The sequence below is a fragment of the Pseudophryne corroboree genome, chromosome 3 (assembly GCF_028390025.1).
Source record: "Pseudophryne corroboree isolate aPseCor3 chromosome 3, aPseCor3.hap2, whole genome shotgun sequence".
NCBI classification, from domain to species: Eukaryota; Metazoa; Chordata; class Amphibia; order Anura; family Myobatrachidae; genus Pseudophryne; species Pseudophryne corroboree.
In genome coordinates, this window is record NC_086446.1 from 402575653 (window position 1) to 402582589 (window position 6937).

Genomic DNA, 6937 nt, shown 5'->3' on the forward strand with positions numbered 1-6937 from the left:
TCTAGCACCACCTGAGAGGTTTGCAACATGCTATTGAAACAATCACACAAAGAGGAAAAATAATACTCAATTGCGGGGGAAGGATATATAGATATATAGATAGATAGATATATATATATATATATATATCTATCTATCTATTTCTCTAACGTCCTAGAGGATGCTGGGACTCAGTAAGGACCATGGGGATAGTCGGGCTCCGCAGGAGACATGGGCACTTTAAGAATGACTTTGGATCTGGGTGTGCACTGGCCCCTCCCTCTATGCCCTTCCTCCAGACCTCAGTTTGATACTGTGCCCAGTGGATACTGGGTGCTTTCAGGGAGCTCTCCTGAGTTTCCTGTAAAAGAAAGTATTTTAGTTAGGTTTTTTATTTTCAGGGAGCCTGCTGGCAACAGGCTCCCTGCATCGAGGGACTGAGGAGAGAGAAACAGACCCACTTCTCTGAGTTTCAGGGCTCTGTTTCTTAGGCTACTGGACACCATTAGCTCCAGAGGGATCGGTACGTAGGTCTCACCCTCGCCGTCCGTCCCAGAGCCGCGCCGCCGTCGTCCTCGCAGAGCCGGAAGATAGAAGCCGGGTGAGTATGTGAGGAAAAGACTTCAGAGGCGGCAGAAGACATCTTGCTCTTCATAGAGGTAACGCACAGCAGTGAAGCTGTGCGCCATTGCTCCCATTCACCTCACACACTTCGGTCACTGTAAGGGCGCAGGGGGGGGGGGGGGGTGCGCCCTGGGCAGCAATAAACACCTCCTGTGGCAAATACACATATATACATGTACCACTGGGCACTGTACATGTATAAAAAGAGCCCCCGCCATGTTATTAGGAAATTTGAGCGGGACAGAAGCCCGCCACTGAGGGGGCGGGGCTTCTCCCTCAGCACTCACCAGCGCCATTTTTTCTCCACAGCACCGCTGAGAGGAAGCTCCCCGGACTCTCCCCTGCTTGACACACGGTGAAAGAGGGTTTTAAAGTAGAGGGGGGGCACATAATTGGCGCATATACATGCTACAAAAGCGCTACTGGGTAAACATTCTGTGTTTTTTCCTGGGTCATATAGCACTGGGGTGTGTGCTGGCATACTCTCTCTCTGTCTCTCCAAAGGGCCTGGTGGGGAACCTGTCTTCAGAAAAGAGCTTCCCTGTGTGTGTGTGGTGTGTCGGTACACGTGTGTCGACATGTATGAGGTTGAAGGCTCACCTAAGGAGGAGGGGGACTGTATGAATATTAGGTCTCCGTCGGCAGCGCCGACACCTGACTGGATGGATATGTGGAATGTTTTTAGTGCTAATGTTAATTTATTGCACAAAAGATTAGACAAAGATGAAGTTAGGGTACAGTCAGGGAGTCAACCCATGTCTGTCCCAATGTCGCCGGGACCTTCGGGGTCTCAGAAGCGCCCACTATCCCAAATAGTAGACACAGATACCGACACGGATTCAGACTCCAGTGTCTTCTACGATGATGCAAAATTGCAGCCAAGGGTGGCTAAATGTATTCGATATATGATTATCACATTTAAAGATGTTTTGAATATCACTGAGGAACCCCCTGTCACTGACACGAGGGTACACATGTATAAGGGAAAGAAACCTGAGGTCACCTTTCCTTCTTCACATGAGCTGAACGAATTATGCGAAAAAGCGTGGGAAACTCCAGACAAAAAACTGCAGATTCCCAAAAGGATTCTAATAGCGTATCCTTTCCCGTCACAGGACAGAATACGGTGGGAATCCTCCCCTAGGTAGACAAAGCTTTGACACGCTTATCAAAAAAGATAGCGCACCCATCCCAAGATACGGCTACCCTCAAGGATCCTGCTGACCGCAAGCAGGAGGTTACCTTGAAGTCCATTTACACACATTCTGGTACGTTACTCAGACCGGCAATTGCGTCGGCCTGGGTTTGTAGTGCTGTAGCAGCATGGACAGATTCTTTATCAGCGGATATTGAGACCCTTGATAAGGATACCATTTTAATGACCCTAGGGCATATAAAAGATGCTGTCTTATATATGAGGGATGCTCAAAGAGACATTCATTTACTGGGTTCCAGAATAAACGCTATGTCCATTTCTGCTAGGTGAGTCTTATGGACCCGACAGTGGACGGGTGATGCCGACTCAGAGGCATATGGAGTTTTTGCCTTACAAGGGTGAGGAATTGTTTGGAGAGGGCCTCTTGGACCTCGTCTCCACAGCTACGGCAGGTAAATCAAATTTTTTGCCTTATATTCCCTCACAATCTAAGAGAGCGCCTCATTATCGAATGCAGTCCTTTTTTTCAAATAAAAGCAAAAGAGTACGTGGATCATCCTTTCTTGCCAGGGGTAAGGGCAGAGGGAAAAAGCTGCACAACACAGCTAGTTCCCAGGAACAGAAGTCCTCCCCGGCCTCTGCAAAATCCACCGCATGACGCTGGGGCTCCCCTGAGGGAGTCCGCTCCAGTGGGGGCACGTCTTCGACTTTTCAGCCACATCTGGGTTCAATCACAGGTGGATCCCTGGGCAATGGAAATTGTTTCCCAGGGATACAAGCTGGAATTCGAAGAGGTGCCTCCTCGCCGGTTTTTCAAATCGGCGCTACCAACTTCTCCCCTGGAAAGGGAGATAGTGTTACATGCGATTCAAAAATTGTGTCTTCAACAAGTGGTGGCCGAGGTTCCCCTGCTTCAGAGAGGGAAGGGGTACTACTCAACCCTGTTTGTGGTCCCGAAACCAGACGGTTCGGTCAGACCTATTTTGAATTTAAAATCCCTGAACCTTTACTTAAAACGGTTCAAGTTCAAGATGGAATCACTCAGAGCGGTCATCGCCAGCCTGGAAGGGGGGGATTTTATGGTATCGCTGGACATAAAGGATGCATACCTGCATGTTCCCATATATCCTCCTCATCAGGCGTACCTGAGATTTGCGGTACAGGATTGTCATTACCAATTTCAGACGTTGCCGTTTGGGCTTTCCACGGCCCGAGAATTTTCACCAAGGTGATGGCGGAAATGATGGTGCTCCTGCGCAAGCAGGGTGTCACAATTATCCCGTACTTGGACGATCTCCTCATAAAAGCGAGATCGCTGGAGAGGTTGCAGAACAGCGTATCCCTTTCACTGAAGGTGTTACAGCAACACGGCTGGATTCTCAATATTCCAAAGTCGCAGCTGAATCCTACGTCTCGTCTGCCCTTCTTGGGCATGATTCTAGACACAGACCAGAAAAGGGTTTTTCTTCCGATAGAAAAAGCGCAGGAACTCATGACTCTAGTCAAGAACCTGTTGAAGCCAAAACAAGTGTCAGTACATCATTGCACTCAAGTCCTGGGAAAAATGGTGGCGACATACGAAGCCATTCCCTTCGGCAGATTCCATGCAAGGACTTTCCAATGGGACCTATTGGACAAATGGTCCGGGTCACATCTGCACATGCATCAGCAGGTCACCCTGTCCCCCAGGGGCCAGGGTATCTCTCCTGTGGTGGCTGCAGAGTGCTCACCTTCTAGAGGGCCGCAGGTTCGGCATTCAGGACTGGATCCTGGTGACCACGGACGCGAGCCTCCGAGGTTGGGGAGCAGTCACACAGGGAAGAAATTTCCAAGGCCTTTGGTCAAGCGGAGACCTTACTTCGCGACCGACCAGTTCTGATTCAGTCAGACGTCACCGCAGTAGCTCATGTAAACCGCCAAGGCGGCACAAGGAGCAGAGTGGCGATGGCGGAAGCCACCAGAATTCTTCGCTGGGCGGAGAATCATGTAAGCGCACTGTCAGCAGTGTTCATTCCGGGAGTGGACAACTGGGAAGCAGACTTTCTCAGCAGACACGATCTGCATCCGGGAGAGTGGGGACTTCATCAGGAAGTCTTCGCACAGATTGCAAGTCGGTGGGGACTGCCCCAAATAGACATGATGGCGTCCCGTCTCAACAAAAAGCTACAAAGGTATTGCGCCAGGTCAAGAGATCCTCAGGCGGTAGCTGTGGACGCCCTAGTGACACCGTGGGTGTTCCAGTCGGTCTATGTCTTTCCTCCTCTTCCTCTCATACCCAAGGTGTTGAGAATAATAAGGAAAAGAGGAGTGAGAACAATGCTCATTGTTCCGGATTGGCCACGAAGGACCTGGTATCCGGATCTGCAGGAAATGCTCACAGAAGATCCGTGGCCTCTTCCTCGAAGACAGGACCTGTTGCAACAGGGTCCCTGTCTGTTCCAAGACTTACCGCGGCTGCGTTTGACGGCATGGCGGTTGAACGCTGGATCCTAGCGGAAAAAGGTATTCCGGATGAGGTCATTCCTACGCTAATAAAGGCTAGGAAGGACGTGACTTCTAAACATTATCACAGAATATGGCGAAAATATGTTTCTTGGTGTGAGGCCAGGAATGCTCCTACGGAAGAATTCCATCTAGGCCGTTTTCTTCACTTCCTACAAACTGGAGTGAATTTGGGCCTAAAATTAGGCTCCATTAAAGTTCAGATTTCGGCCTTATCCATTTTCTTTCAAAAGGAATTGGCCTCTCTACCTGAAGTACAGACTTTTGTGAAGGGAGTACTGCATATTCAGCCTCCTATTGTGCCTCCGGTGGCACCTTGGGACCTTAACGTGGTGTTTCCTTAAGTCACATTGGTTTGAACCACTTAAAACAGTGGAGTTGAAATATCTCACTTGGAAGGTGGTCATGTTGTTAGCCTTGGCTTCGGCTGGGCGAGTTTCGGAATTAGCGGCTTTATCACATAAAAGCCCCTATCTGGTCTTCCATATGGATAGAGCGGAATTGCGGACACGTCCTCAATTCCTACCTAAGGTGGTCTCATCCTTTCATATGAACCAACCTATTGTCGTGCCTGTGGCTACACGTGACTTGGAGGATTCCGAGTCCCTTGATGTGGTCAGGGCTTTGAAGATTTATGTGGCCAGAACGGCTAGGATCAGAAAAACAGAAGCACTGTTTGTCCTGTATGCAGCCAACAAGGTTGGCGGCCCTGCTTCAAAGCAGACTATTGCTCGCTGGATCTGTAACACGATTCAGCAGGCGCATTCTACGACAGGATTGCCGTTACCAAAATCGGTTAAGGCCCATTCCACTAGGAAGGTGGGCTCGTCTTGGGCGGCTGCCCGAGGGGTCTCTGCACTACAGCTGTGTCGAGCTGCTACTTGGTCGGGGTCAAACACCTTTGCAAAGTTCTATAAGTTTGATACCCTGGCTGAGGAGGACCTCCTGTTTGCTCAATCGGTGCTGCAGAGTCATCCGCACTCTCCCGCCCGTTTGGGAGCTTTGGTATAATCCCCATGGTCCTTACGGAGTCCCAGCATCCTCTAGGACGTTAGAGAAAATAAGATTTTAAATTTACCGGTAAATCTTTTTCTCGTAGTCCGTAGAGGATGCTGGGTGCCCATCCCAAGTGCGGACTACTTCTGCAAGACTTGTATATAGTTATTGCTTTCATAAGGGTTATGTTACAGTTTCGTCGGTTTTGGACCGATGATATGTTGCTGTTCATACTGTTAACTAGATAGTATATCACAGGTTATACGGTGTGATCGGTGTGGCTGGTATGAATCTTGCCCTTAGTTTTACAAAAATACTTTCCTCGTACTGTCCGTCTCCTCTGGGCACAGTTTCTCTAACTGAGGTCTGGAGGAGGGGCATAGAGGGAGGAGCCAGTGCACACCCAGATCCAAAGTCTTTCTTAAAGTGCCCATGTCTCCTGCGGAGCCCGTCTATCCCCATGGTCCTTACGGAGTCCCAGCATCCTCTACGGACTACGAGAAAAAGATTTACCGGTAGGTTTAAAATCTTATTTTCTCTATCGTCCTAAGTGGATGCTGGGGTTCCTGAAAGGACCATGGGGAATAGCGGCTCCGCAGGAGACAGGGCACAAAAAAGTAAAGCTTTACTAGGTCAGGTGGTGTGCACTGGCTCCTCCCCCTATGACCCTCCTCCAGACTCCAGTTAGATTTTGTGCCCGAACGAGAAGGGTGCAATCTAGGTGGCTCTCCTAAAGAGCTGCTTAGAGAAAGTTTAGTTTAGGTTTTTTTTTCTTTACAGTGAGTCCTGCTGGCAACAGGATCACTGCAACGTGGGACTTAGGGGGAAAGTAGTAAACTCACCTGCATGCAGAGTGGATTTGCTGCTTGGCTACTGGACACCATTAGCTCCAGAGGGATCGAACACAGGCCCAGCCGTGGAGTCCGGTCCCGGAGCCGCGCCGCCGACCCCCTTGCAGATGCTGAAGCGTGAAGAGGTCCGGAAACCGGCGGCTGAAGACTCCTCAGTCTTCATAAGGTAGCGCACAGCACTGCAGCTGTGCGCCATTTTCCTCTCAGCACACTTCACTGGGCAGTCACTGAGGGTGCAGAGCGCTGGGGGGGGGCGCTCTGAGAGGCAAATATAAACCTTATACAAGGCTAAAAATACCTCACATATAGCCCATAGGGGCTATATGGAGATATTTAACCCCTGCCTGACTGGAAAAATAGCGGGAGAAGAACCCGCCGAAAAAGGGGCGGGGCCTATCTCCTCAGCACACGGCGCCATTTTCTGTCACAGCTCCGCTGGTCAGGACGGCTCCCAGGTCTCTCCCCTGCACTGCACTACAGAAACAGGGTAAAACAGAGAGGGGGGGCACATTAATGGCTATATATATATATATTATATATTAAAGCAGCTATAAGGGAGCACTTAATATAAGGATATCCCTTGTATATATAGCGCTTTGTGGTGTGTGCTGGCAGACTCTCCCTCTGTCTCCCCAAAAGGGCTAGTGGGTCCTGTCTTCATTAGAGCATTCCCTGTGAGTTTGCGGTGTGTGTCGGTACGGGGTGTCGACATGTATGAGGACGATATTGGTGTGGAGGCGGAGCAATTGCCAAATATGCAGATGTCACCCCCCAGGGGGTCGACACCAGAATGGATGCCTTTATTTGTGGAATTACGTGATGGTTTATC